The sequence below is a fragment of the Lycium ferocissimum genome, chromosome 9 (genome assembly GCF_029784015.1).
Source record: "Lycium ferocissimum isolate CSIRO_LF1 chromosome 9, AGI_CSIRO_Lferr_CH_V1, whole genome shotgun sequence".
NCBI classification, from domain to species: Eukaryota; Viridiplantae; Streptophyta; class Magnoliopsida; order Solanales; family Solanaceae; genus Lycium; species Lycium ferocissimum.
Window position 1 is genome coordinate 28,439,000 of NC_081350.1, and position 14,494 is coordinate 28,453,493.

Consider the following 14,494-nt stretch of genomic DNA (forward strand, 5'->3'; position numbering starts at 1 on the left):
TTTGACATGGAGAGATAACTTCCTAAAAGTAACCGTGTAATTTTTTGGCAACTTTGTAGTATTTCCAAAAGAAAAAATCCATATTTGACATGGAGAGGGTATACAATTTCCTAAACGCACCAATTTAGAAATATATGGACCAAGTTTAAGTCTAAAAGCACTACATATGTATACGGTAAAAACCGGATATATGTAAGACCGGTGAGACCGGGGACCGGTGATAAAAAGAGACAGGCATGGTCACCGAGTCTTCCCTTAGAACTGATGGAATTGCACCACTGCGCCGACCCGAAAAAAGTGAAGCAAATCTGTTTGGTCCGATATCTCCAGACCAAACTCCGCATCATAGCCAGTCCGGTTTCTCGATGACCAAGTTGATCGTGGCCGTTGGTCCGGTTTTTCCATGACCAAGTTGATCGTGGCTGTTAGTGCGGTTAATCAGTTACGAAATCGCCACGCGTCAACATAGTTCTGTCACATTGTACCGACAACCGTACAGGTGTCAGACCGTACGGCCCAACCTTATCCTTTTAGGGTTTACTTTATTCTAAAAAGGCTTTATGTTGTATGCAAGGCCCATAAGGCAAAACTATAAATAGGAGGCATTTCCCTACTTTTAAGGGTTAGCTTTTTGGTATCTAGAGCATTGTAATAGCAATATTATTTTCTTTGGCCCGAATCAGTGGAATTTTATTGTCTTTAACTTACTCTTCTAACATCATTTACTTGATCATCCATAGCAACATATTTGTTCAAGTTATTAAAGCATATATTCATATATACAAGCCATTGCACACGATAATATACATATATTCCACGAAAAACCAAAATAGATTAAAGTTTGTCCAAATATCCTATACCTCACCTACAAATTCAATTGATTACCTAAATTCGAGGTAAACAGTTTGGCGCCCACCGTGGGGCAAGGATAATAGTGGTTTTTGATCTTGGCTTCTATCTCTTACCCGTTAAGATTGAAAAAATCTTTGTTCATCTCTGCGAAAACGGACAAAATGGCAAGCAGTGGACAATCTGGTCACGCCAAAAACAACTAGATTGTGGCAAAAAATGAGGACAGTGGGCTACAGGGCTTACCAGCAGATCCCATCAACCCAAACTTCGTTGATTCGATGAAGGGCCTCTCCGGCGTAACATCGTGACCAGAGAATGCCGCCCTACCGGCCGATCGATCCCTTAAATACTCACAATTCAATTACTTTGTCCCGGGCACAAGATCGAAAAGTGCCAGACACCCCGGATGATATTAACTTGTGTTTAATTTTTGAAATGTTGCAGGAACAGAGAGCAGCTATTGCCGAGCAAGGAGTCGCAATAGCCCAGTTGCAAAGCAAAAATGATGGAACGACCCCGGAGAAAACGAAAGGTGTTGCCGAACCCAGAAGGGACGAAACACGGATGATCGAGAGTAATAGGTCCGGAGCTGGTTCATCCACCGAGGTTCTGAGAATGCTCGAAACATTGACAAAGCGGGTAGACTCAACTGAGAAGAGGGTAGAAACATATAACTCTCGGGTGGATCAGATCCCGGGGGCTCCGCCTATTCTGAAAGGTTCGAATTCTAAGAGGTACATTCAAAGGCCTTTTCCTCCGAGTGCGGCTCCGAAATTGATCCCGAAGAGGTTCAAAATACCGGATATCCAGAAATATGACGGCACAACGGACCGCGCAGAACACGTGACTTCATACACCGTGCCATAAAAGGCAATGACGTCGAAGAGGATGAAATTGAATCCGTGTTGTTGAAAAAGTTTGGGGAAACTCTCGTCGAAGGGAGCATTGACTTGGTACGACCATCCGCCCGAGCATTCAATCACTTCTTTCGAAATGCTTGCGAATGCGTTCATAAAAGCTCGTGCACGGTGCCAAAAAGGTGCAGGCTCGTAAGGCGGATATTTTTCGTATAGCCCAAAGGGATGATGAGTTATTACGTGAATTTGTCAACCGGTTCCAAAGAGAACAGATGGAACTCCCTCCGGTTCCGGAGGAATGGGCTGCGCAAACTTTTACCAAAGGGCTTGATCCTCGAAGCTCGACGGCCTCGTTCAAACTAAAAGAAAATTTGCTGGAATACGAGGCTGTGACCTGGGCTGATGTTCATAACAGGTACGAATCAAAGATTCGGGTAGAGGATGACCAGCTTGAACTCCCCCCGGGACCTGTAAATATAAGCAAAAGCTCAGAGAGATCGAGAAAAAATTACGAGCCGGAGTCAAGACCATCGAGGGAAAGGTACAGGCCATACTCTCATTCAGAAAAGCCAAGCTTCAGGTCGAAAAAATCGAGGATTGGTCCCGCCATTCTCATCGGGGGTGATAAACGACCGAGCGCCATCGAACACCGAGGTACGTCATTTAGAAGTGATGCGGGAGCTCGGCTACCGACAGAGACCCGCCGAGGATATCGGAGTACAACTTCAGCGTCAATACCTCGGATCTTGTCTCGGCCATAGGTTGTATCGCAGAAGCAAAATGGCCGAGACCATTGAGATCAGATCCGATCAACGGGACCGGAACGTGATATGTGAGTACCACGAAACTCATAGGCACAGAACTGAAGACTGTCGCCAGTTGAGAGAGGAGGTGGCCCGGTTACTAAAAAATGGTCACCTTCGTGAATTCCTGAGTGAGCGAGCTAAAGGCCACTACAAGGAAAGGGAGTCAAACAAACGGGCTAAACCGTTAGAACCTCAGCATATAATCAACATGATAATCGGGGGTATGGATGCGCTTCGAGGCCCGATGATGAAACGGACAAAGGTTTCCATTGTACGTGAGAAGCGCAGCCGGGATTACATGCCCGAAGGTTTCATCTCCTTCAGCAACGAGGATGCAGAAGGCATCATTCAACCGCACAATGATGCTTTGGTAATTTCTATTCTTATTTTCAAATCACAAGTCAAGCGTATTTTGATTGACCCAGGTAGCTCAGCCAATATCATCCGGTGGAGAGTGGTCGACCAACTGAGACTACTCGATCAGATTGTACCTGTGGCTCGAGTACTCAGTGGGTTTAATATGGCTAGTGAAACCACGAAGGGGGAGATTTCTTTGCCGGTCAATATTGACGGAACTATTCAGCAGACAGTGTTCTATGTCATCGAAGGAGACATGAAGTATAATGCTTTGCTCGGTAGACCGTGGATACATAGCATGAGGGCTGTCCCATCGACATTACATCAGCTGCTGAAATTCCCAACACCGGAGGGGGTAAAAACCATTCGAGGAGAACAGCCCGCTGCAAGGGAGATATTTGCGGTTGAAGAAGCGCCACTCATTCCCGAAAAACCGGATCCGAAAGAGGACGAGCCAATCGGTGGCAAGGACTCTAAATAGCAACTAAAGTGTACGGGTTCGACAGCGGAGCAGCAAGGGTTGGACCAGGGGTATGAAGAAGATGATTTCGGTGTGCCTAGATCTTTCGTCTTACCGGACAACTCGGATGCAACCAAGTCTACGGTGGAGGAGCTGGAGCAAGTCATACTGTTCGAATATCGACCGGATAGAAAGGTATACCTGGGCACGGGATTAACCTCGTAGCTCAGGAACAAGTTAATTAAGTTTCTTCAAGCTAATGCCGATTGCTTCGCATGGTCCCATATAGATATGACAGGTGTGCCACCGGAAGTAACAACTCACAAGCTCAGCCTCGACGGGAGATTTCCCCCGATGAAGCAGAAACGGAGGCCTATGGCAGAACCGAAGCACGCCTTCGTAAAAGATGAGGTAACAAAGCTTTTGAAAATAGGCTCTATTCGGGAGGTAAAATACTCGGATTGGCTGGCTAACGTAGTGGTGGTGCCGAAAAAAGGTAATAAATTTAGAATGTGCGTTGATTATAAGGATTTAAACAAAGCATGCCCGAAGGATTCATTTTCGATGCCTCACATCGATAGAATGATCGATGCGATGGTCGGGCATGAGATGTTGAGTTTTCTCGACGCTTACTCCGGATATAACCAAATCCGGATGCACCGGGAGGATCAAGAGAAAACATCCTTTATTACCCGATACGAGACTTACTGTTATAATGTCATGCCCTTCGGATTAAAAAAATGCCGGTGCAACTTACCAACGCCTAGTTAATGGAATGTTCGAAGAACAAATAGGAAAAACAATGGAAGTTTATATTGATGACATGGTTGTCAAGTCCCCGGAAACAAGAGGACCATTTAAAACATTTGCAGAAACCTTCGATGTGCTCCAAATACAACATGAAGCTTAACCCGGAGAAATGTGCCTGCGATGTCCGGTCGGGCAAGTTCTTGGGTTTCATGGTGTCCAACCGAGGGATTGAAATTAACCCGGACAAGATCAAAGCAATCGAGGATATTGAGGTGGTAAATAACGTCAAAGGAGTGCAAAGACTCACCGGAAGGATAGCAGCGCTGAGTCGGTTCATATCGAGGTCTTCGGATAAAAGCCACCATTTCTTCTCCTTATTAAGGAAGAAGAATGACTTCGTTTGGACACCGGAATGCCAAAAAGCATTGCAAGAGTTGAAAAGGTACTTGTCCAGCCCACCTCTACTGCACACACCGAAAGCGGACGAACAGTTGTTTCTCTATCTTGCCGTATCCGAGGTAGCAGTAAGTGGTGTTTTGGTCCGAGAAGAATCAGGTACGCAATTCCCTATATATTATGTGAGTAGAACTTTAGGGGATGCGGAGACCCGTTATCCCCACCTTGAAAAGTTAGCATTGGCATTGGTAAGTGCTTCTAGAAAACTCAAACCCTACTTTCAATGCCATCCGATATGCGTAGTGACTACTTACCCTCTAAAGAACATCATGCATAAACCGGAATTGTCAGGTAGATTAACTAAATAGGTCGTAGAGATTAGCGGATACGATATCGAATATAAGCCTCGGACGGCCATCAAGTCCCAAATCTTGGCCGATTTTGTGGCAGACTTCACCCCGGCTATGGTCTTCGAGGTTGAGAAAGAACTTCGCTAACTCGGGGAAAAACTTCGGGTATTTGGTCGTTACACACGGACGGGGCCTCGAACCTCAAAGGTTCCGAGTTAGGAATCGTCCTTAGAACTCCCGCCGGGGATGCCATTCGACAATCCATTAGAACTATTAAATTGATTAACAATAAAGCCGAGTATGAGGCTATGATTGCAGGTTTGGAATTAGCTCGAAGTATGGGGCCGAAGTAATTGAAGCAAAATGCGACTCTCTCTTGGTCGTTAACCAGGTGAATGGCGTCTTCGAGGTCAAGGATGAACGGATGCAAAGGTATCTGGAAAAAATCCAAGTGATACTACACCGATTTAGAGAATGGACCATGCAGCATGTACCCAGGGAGTAGAACGGCGAGGCCGATGCATTGGCCAATTTGGGCTCTTCAGTCGAAGGGGAAGATATCAACCCCAGCACCATAGTACAGTTAATGAATTCGGCGATAGAAACCGGGCATGCTGAAATAAACACGACGGGTCTAACATGGGATTGGCGCAACAAGTACATCGACTACTTGCGAGATGGAAAGCTCCCGAGTGACCCAAAAGAATCACGGTCACTAAGGACAAAAGCGTACGATTCTCGCTAGTAAGACGGTCAATTGTATCGGCGATCTTTCTTTGGGCCCCTGGCTAAGTGTTTGGGTCCCGGAGAAATCGATTATGTGACGAGAGAGATACACGAGGGGACCTGCGGCAATCACTCCGGTGCATAAGCTTTAGTTCGAAAAATCGGCAGGGCCGATTATTACTGGAACCGAATGGAGGAAGATTCGAAGGATTTTGTCCGAAAATGCGATGGGTGTCAAAGACATGCCCCAATGATTCACCAACTGAGGGAGTTGCTACACTCGGTGATGTCACCTTGGCCCTTCATGAAGTGGGGAATGGACATTGTTGGTCCACTGCCATGGGCACCGTGTAAGGCCCGTTTTATTTTATTTATGACCGACTATTTCTCTAAATGGGTTCAAGTTGTGCCTTCGAAAAGATTAGAGAAAAGGAGGTTATTGACTTCATATGGGACCACATTATCCGTCGTTTCGGCATCCCGCCGAGATAACTTGTGATAACGGTCCTCATTTCGTTAAAAAAAAGAAAGTCAATGATTTTCTCGAAGGGTTGAAGATCAAGAAAATTGTATCAACCCCGTATCACCCAAGTGCAAACGGACAGGCAGAATCCACAAATAAAACAATAATTCAAAATCTAAGGAAAAGACTTGAAACATCAAAGCATCACTGGAGGGAGGTGCTCCCGGAGGTATTATGGGCTTACAGAACCACAAAGAAAATCAAGCACGGAGAAACACCTTCTCGTTGGTCTACGGGCCGAAGCCCTCATCCCCGTGTAGAAGTTGGCAAACCGAGTCTCCGGCTCGTATACGCCACGGTGAATCAAACGAGGAGGCCATGGCCGTAAAACTCGACCTCACGACGATGAACTTCGCGAAAATGCGTTGGTCCGAATTGCAGCCCCAAAAACGTAGAATGGAAAGGTACTACAATCGTGAGGGCCAATTTTCGACATTTCCAAGTTGGGGACTTGGTGCTTCGGAAAGTTACTTTGAACACCAAGAATCCCAACGATGGTAAGTTGGGTCCGAACTCGGGAAGAAAGGGCCGTACAAGATAACCTAATAACGGGTAAAAGGGTCGTATCAGCTGGAATCCATGGACGGACAACGGTTGCGCAATAACTGGAACGTGGCACATTTGAAGAGATACTACTGCTAAGGTATGGACACTTGCCCTTGTGTTATATTTTGCTCATCTTTCTTTTTCGCAGGAATTCAAGTACCGGATGAAGCTAGGTGTTAGGTCTGAAAACACGTGTTGCACTCTTTTCCTTAGTACGGTTTTGTCCCAAAATGGGTTTTCCGACAAGGTTTTTAATGAGGCAACAAGTACAACGTGTTACTTGATAAAAACAAAGTTAAGTGTCCGAAAACTCGGGGGTATACCCTACGAGTGGGACTGGATAGTGCTTACCCGATCATGCAGCTCAAATAAACACTAGGGGACTACTATACCCACATCGAGGCTTACCCCGGTAAACAGAAAACGAAGTAGCTCAACAAAGCAGAACGCCGTTAGGTCCTCAAAATTTTATTTCTCACCTTCGTCCAAAACCGGACCTTCTGTATTAGGTTTCGATGTAAGGACCAAACGATCAGAATGAATCGTGTCCACTTAGTATTAGCTACGGCAAAAACAGAAGGAAACGGACGAAACCCTCATATCATGTACGTGCAAATGCTTGCAATACAAAGATTATTGAAAATTCAGATTGTTGCATTTTGGATATGTTTTATTGATAAACACCCTACCCCGGTGATTACCACCGTATTCGCTTTATTCAGATACCCTACATCGGGGACTACAGTCGAAATTTGACAAAGACAATAAGGTTGCATTGAACCAAGCCAAAATCTTTAACACCCTCGAATGGGGATTGCTATATCAGAATCTGCTAAGGCCGGGATTCAGGTGTCCGAACCTAATCCACGGTAAGTGAACTGTCGAAAAATATCGACCCTAAAATGCCTAATGTGATTCGGAGACGTCTGAATTCACAGAGCATAATTAAGTCCCATGGACAAATCACTTGATCAAATCCCCAGACAAATTATACCGGACGAAGTGAAAAGCCGATAACGAGGCATAATCCGAAAAAATGGCTCCGAGCAAAAGTCATAATAAACACAACACAGATTAAAGAATAAAGAAAATCAACAAGAAAAATGCACATTCCATATATGTAAGGTTTTTTACACCTGAAATTCCTACGAAGTTGAAAAATAAAAATCAAGCCAAAAAGGCAAAGACAAAATAAAGGCTAAGTGCGCAGTGCCCCGATCTATCCTAAGGTATTGGATCCGAATGCTCGGATATCGTTCTCGCTCGAATCTTCGGAATCGCATCGAGGCTCTCTTGGCTTCTTCCTCGGTCCTTTTGGCTTCGAGTATCAGGGCCGGGAGATCCGCAAAACCATGTTCGACTTGCTCAAGGGTGGCCCTCCGGGACTTCCACCGTTCATACTCCACCGCAATCGTGGTATGAGCCTCGATACCCTCCACACTCCTAAGGGCTTCTGCCCAATCGGCCTCAGCCTGGGCCAGCTTGGCCACTAATTCATCTCTCTCTTCATCGAGGATTCTTTGGATTTGAGTGGCCGACTCGAGCTCGGCTTTGAGAAGGTCATTAGCCTCGTCGTCTCCTCGAGTTCGATTTTCAGCTGTCGCATATCCGGGCCCTATCCTCGGCTTTTTGCTCGAATACCCTCATCCTCTCCTTATACTTAGCACTCTCGGATTCAAGCAGCCGATGCCTCTCGGCCATGTTCACGGCATCAGTCTTGACCGAGTCAAGCTCCCCCCGGAGTTGAGAGATAGTGGTTTCGAGTTCACCAAGCCTCGAAGAAAAACGAGCATTATCTTGGCTAAGGACGACCTTGTCCGCTTCTAGAAGCCGGTTCTTCTCGACCATCTAGGCCAACTCATCCTTTAACCGAAGGTTTTCGACCTCCGCTGCTTCGAGCTAGGGTTGAAGGTTGGAAAGGGCAGCAGCTCGGTTCAATTGATCCTCCTTCACTTGCAAAAGGTGCTGGAACTTCTCCGTTTCCCGACCCTGGGCGTCCAGCTGGCCCCTAAGGTCGTCAACCTCTTGCTGAGCACGGATGAAGGCTTCATTGACGAGCACCACGCTCTGTGAAAGAAATGAGACATTAAACTTGGATAAAACGAGAAGGAAAAATTCACATCGAATTATGGAAAGATAGGCTGATAAGCTTACCCGGTTACCCGTGTGCATACCCTCATTAATAAGACTCCGACAGGGAACCCCGGTCATCTTCCGCTTATCTGAGTCCGAGACGAGGGGCCTTAGGTAGCTTGCAGCCCCCACAGGACGCGATAAAAAACTGCAGTCCTCAGGGACGGTAATCACGGCCGATCTTGTCCTTCTAGGTTCCACACTCGGGGCCGGGAAGATGCGCACCGCCATCTCGCACCATCTGGACTAGCTTGCGCCCGTGACTCGAGGATAGGGAGATGTCCGAAATTGGGAGGAGTATCCGAGAACATATCATCAAAGTTATCCGACCTCAAAGTTAGGAGTGGAGAAGCTCCGGAGTCGGGAGAAGCCCGAGCAGCCTCGGCAGAGGCAGACGGCGGAGGTTGAGGTTGCAGTTAGCTGTCACCGGGGACCGCATCCATTGGAGCCTCGGCCCCGGGACCGGCCGGCCTTCCGATCGGCTTCGGTACCGGGTGCATGCCCGAACGGTCCTTTGCGGGGGTCTCCTCGACGAAGCATCACCCGAAATGTCAATATATTCAATCGACCTTAGAGGCGGGTAAAGCGCGTGTGCAATGCCGGAGCTAACGGACCTTTCCCGGCTGAAGGAAGTGGTGGAATGGTGGTATCCTCCTCCGGAATAGAAGCAACGGAAGGGGTCACACCGACCCTCCGAACGGCTCTGTTTCATCTCTTAGAATCCAAACGACGCTTTTTGCCCTCTTCTTCGGTTTCTGCCCTTTGTCCGAGGGCTTTCTCCGCCTTTTGTTGGCAGCAGCAATGATACGGGATGTACCCGCAGAATCAAATTCAGGAGCCGGCGTTCGGCTCGGCGGCTGGCTCCGTTCTGGGTTCCACCGAACCCTTGGGTAAACCTGAATACCGAAGAGGTTATGAAAAAAGGGAAAGGAAAAGGTAGAAAATGCGATAAATTCCGACCCAAGCATAGTATTACCGTGGTTTTGAGCTACCCATCGGCCACGTGACAGGACTCCCCATGTCCGTGCTTCATGGGTGTGTTGGCTAAGGAGAGCACTAACCCATTCATTCATGTTCCGGACAGCCAGAGGTATCCACACCACGGCTGGTATAAAGAAGGGGACAAATTGTGTTAATACGAAAGGGCAAGCGTTTGACAAAGCATTCAAGGGTAATTATTAAAAGAATTGAGAAACTTACGATTATCATTCCACCTCTCCAGAAAGGGCATATAGTTGGCCGGAATAATGTCCGCGGTCCTCACCCGGACGTAGCGCTCTAGCCAACCTCGGTCTCTGTCTTCATCCATCTTCGAAAAGATCGGTTCCGCTTCGCTTGGCGAGCTTTATCACACCCCCTCGGAACAACCTCGGGAATATAATCGGATGAAGTGAGCCATCGTAAACTCCTTCTTCACGTTGTTGGCCAACCGAGGCAAGCCACGGTCCTCAGATCATCGGACCAACTCGGGCCAAGGTTACATTATATGTCCGGCACATATCCAAAATAACCGGGTCGATCGAGGGGTCGAGCTTGAGTGTAAAAGGATAGGTGTAAACGTACAAGAAGCCCTCCAGATGATCGGTGATCGATTCGTCGGGTCCGGGGGCAAACACTTGCACCAGACGGTTATCCCATCCGCAATCAGCCCGGACTTGATCAAGTTTGTCCTCGGTAATGGACGATGGATATCGCCTTACATCAAACCCTCTATCAGCAACTGGAGAAGGCTTCTCAACTTCAAACTCTTTGTTATAGTTGGGTTTGGACTGTACTATGTCCAAGGCAGTGGGTTCAATGACGGTTTTTCCCTTGGGTTGTGAAGTTGGCTGGATTCCTTGAGGAGAAACCGAGGGAACATCTTGGGAGGTGATTTCGGTGTTGGTAGACATTTGAATTAGATGATGAAAAAGGAGATTCGGTGAACTCGATAAGGGAGAAGGAACAAGTTACAAAAAATAATAAAGACCGAAGAAGAAGTTGAGAGAAAATTTCAAAATGGCAAAGTGGGAGAAGCAAAGTAGCACTTACAGTCAAAAGAACGACAGTAGAGAAGTTGAAAAAGTTGGTCTTTTTATGATCGAAACAAATAGGAAGGGGGATGATCACGATCAAAGAAGAAAAATGGAGAGAAGAAAGATCAGTGGGTGAAAGAAGTGAAGAAGGGGAAGTGAAAATAGTGAAAAGATGGGGTTAAAGGCCTTATATAGGCATGGGAACCGAGACGGTTATAGATCCCAGCCAACCGGGGGATGCCACGTGTCCCACAATTAATGAGACGTGATTTGAAACGACATGCGTTACGGCGGTTACCAAAGTTGGTTGTTCGGGATGAGACACGTGGCTAATGGCAGAGGGACGTGACATAACTGTTCCCGCCAAAATGAAAAGATAAGAACGAGCTTATGGAACCACCGGTTTCGTGACTCATCCACTTCCCGTTACTCCGGTAAAACTACGGTCCGGAAAGTGTGGGGACTATCTGTATACGGTAAAATCGGATATATGTAAGACCGTGAGACCGGGGACCGCGATAAAAAGAGAGCATGGTCACCGAGTCTTGCCCTTTAGAATCGATGGAATTGCACCCGTGGCCGACCGAGAAAAGTGAAGCAAATCGTTTGGTCCGATATCTCCGACCAAACTCCGCATCATAGTCTGGTTTCGCCGGATTGATCGTCCGATTTCTCTATAATCAAGTTGATCATGGCCGTTAGTTCGGTTTTTCCATGACCAAGTTGATCGTGGCCGTTAGTGCGGTTAATCAGTTACGAAATCGCCACGCGTCAACATGATCGTCTGATCGCCACATTGTACCGACAACCGTACAGGTGTCAGACCGTATGGCCCAACCTTATCCTTTTAGGGTTTTCTTTATTCTAAAAGGGCTTTATGTTGTATGCAAGGCCCATAAGGCAAAACTATAAATAGGGGGCATTTCCCTACTTTTAAGGGTTAGCTTTTTGGAATCTAGAGCATTGTAATAGCAAATCAAAATATTATTTCTCTTTAGTCCGAATCAGTGGAATTTTATTGTCTTTAGCTTACTCTTCTAACATCATTTACTTGATCATCCATAGCAACATATTTGTTCAAGTTAATAAAGCATATATTCATATATACAAGCCATTGCACACGATAATATACATATATTCCACGAAAAATCAAAATAGATTAAAGTTTGTCCACATATCCTATACCTCACCTACAAATTCAATTGATTACCTAAATTCGGGGTAAACAACATATACACTGGAATCTATACGAAAGTAGATGTGTATTTAGTAATGCACGAATATGTGCACCTATTAATGTGTACTCTCTCTATTCCAATTTATGTGTCATGCTTTTCTTTTTAGTCAGTCACAAAAAGAATGTTACATTTTTATAATTAGAATAACTTAAATTTAAAATTTATATTTTTACTCTTAATGAAATGATTTATAACTACACAAATGTCTAAGATTTACTTTAGACCACGAATTTTAAAAGTATCCCTTTCTTTCTTAAACTTTGCGCCAAATCAAATAGTATCAAAGTGGGACGGAGATAATATTATGTTTGACCTTCTTTCATTTAACTTGTTTTATGAAAATCCAATAAATGGGTTTATCTTATTTGAATAGGTGTAGCTACATCAATGAGATTTGTTTTTTAATAAACAAAACTTGCAAAATCACAGATAGATAGAGTGAAGTATGTATCCAGTCCAGGATCCTATTCCCGAGTAAATTTCACGAAAAGTCACTTAGTGAAATTTCTTTACCCTAAAAAGGTACTCCCTCCATTCCATATTAAGTAACCTTTTAGATTTTTTATTTAGTTTTAAAATAAGTGACATTTTAGGATTTCAAGAAGAAATTAATCTTATTCTTCCAAACTTACTCTTATTTATAATCAAGAATCATTAAATAACTTTTCTTTTTCTAAGCATTAATTCGGGGTAAGTAAAAATACTCATAATTTTTTAGGAGTAAGTAATTTCGTAAAGGGTGTGCATAGGCTAAAAGAGTCACTTATTATGGAATGGAGGGAGTACCATTTAATTTATTTAGTGATTTAAAGGATACGTGAATTGATTTGTCATCGATTAGAATGATTGCAAACGACAAGTAATGAAATCAAGTAATTATAAGATAAAAATGTAATAAAATAATCCTGGGCCGTATGAGCTCAGAGGAATTCCTTCAGTGAAGACAACTCCTGATGAACACTCAGCCTTAAAGAACACTATGAAATACAATAAGTGAACAGAAGAAATATAATTTGCTTGTAAGTATAAATGTGAATTGTTAAGCTAGAATTGGGCGTCCTCTACCAATGATATTGGGTTCCTTTTATACGTGATAATCATCAGCAACAAGTTGTAAATTGTGTCTCATAATTAATAATAGTATCAGTAAATGCTACTTAATTGCAGAAGCGTAACGTTTAGCTAGATATTTGCACCGGTTGTGTAACGCCTGATGATCATAAATAATCTGTGGGAATTGCTCTGTAATCTTTACTCCGGGTTCACACGAAATTATTGTCTTCGGGTTCTATCATGAAATATGTTATCGTTCGCTCTCATTTGCCATGTGTCCACTCCACCCCACGCCACGGGTAATGTAATATTTTCACCGGGTTCACACGAAATTATTGCCTTCGGATTCTATCATGAAATATGTCATTGTTCGCTCTCATTTGCCATGAGTCTACTCCACCCCCACGCCACGTGTAATGTAATATTTTAACCGTATACAAAATTAACTTATTATCTGACTTTTTGTCCCATTGGTTTGAGCTTATATATATTAAGTTTTACTGGATTTTGTGATTTGAGTAATAAGCATATAAATTTTACTAGATGAATTTGGATTTTGAACGAACATGAAAATGTGAACAACTTAGATCCTGGATGTTGTTTCTTTTACCTTTTGACAAATTGAATTTGTCAATAGGAAGGGGGAAATGTTTTGTTATAAAATTCTTTGCTTAACACGAGTAAGTGATCAAACACTGTCCCAGAAAATGGGGTCAAGACTATATTTATCAGTCGTTTTAGTAATTTGGCACAGTAATAGTTATATTTATGATTAACTGCTCAGTAAGCAGCCAATGTGCAATGGTTTTCAAAGGGAATTTACTTCACTAAGCACTTTTATTACTCTTACTTTTTCTCTAAGCTCTCTTGGTTCAGCCTAGTTATATATAGAGGATTCATATAACTGATCCGAAGCAGAATATGATTGAGACGTAGTTGTAATGGAAATGAACGTTATCTAGAAGCAGACAGAAGTATGTATGTAAGGGCGGTAAGCTAACGACGAGCTACGAAATTTATACTGTCCTTGCTAATAGCAACATAACTAAAATGGGATTAAGACGTAGTTAAAATGGAATGAACATTTTCTGGCAGCAGAAAGGAATATGTATTGCAACAGTCTGGACAGTGGGCACGGGGATAAATAAGCCTTCTTTGTCAACCTATCACAAGCCAGTAAATTTATACTCTCCTTTTTAATACTAATATGCAATAAATTTTATAATGTTCAAATAGGAAATAGATTGATTTATGTTCTATATATTCTGATCAATGAATCTCAATTATCTACTTGTAACAGGCCCCTATGGAAATGAGTTTGTTGGCCATGAAGAAGAACAGAATTTCAGATGCAGAGTTCGTTTAGTCGAGCTTGCGTCAACCGTAATACTTTCTTGGACTAAATAATGTTTGGGTGATAATTAATTTCCAG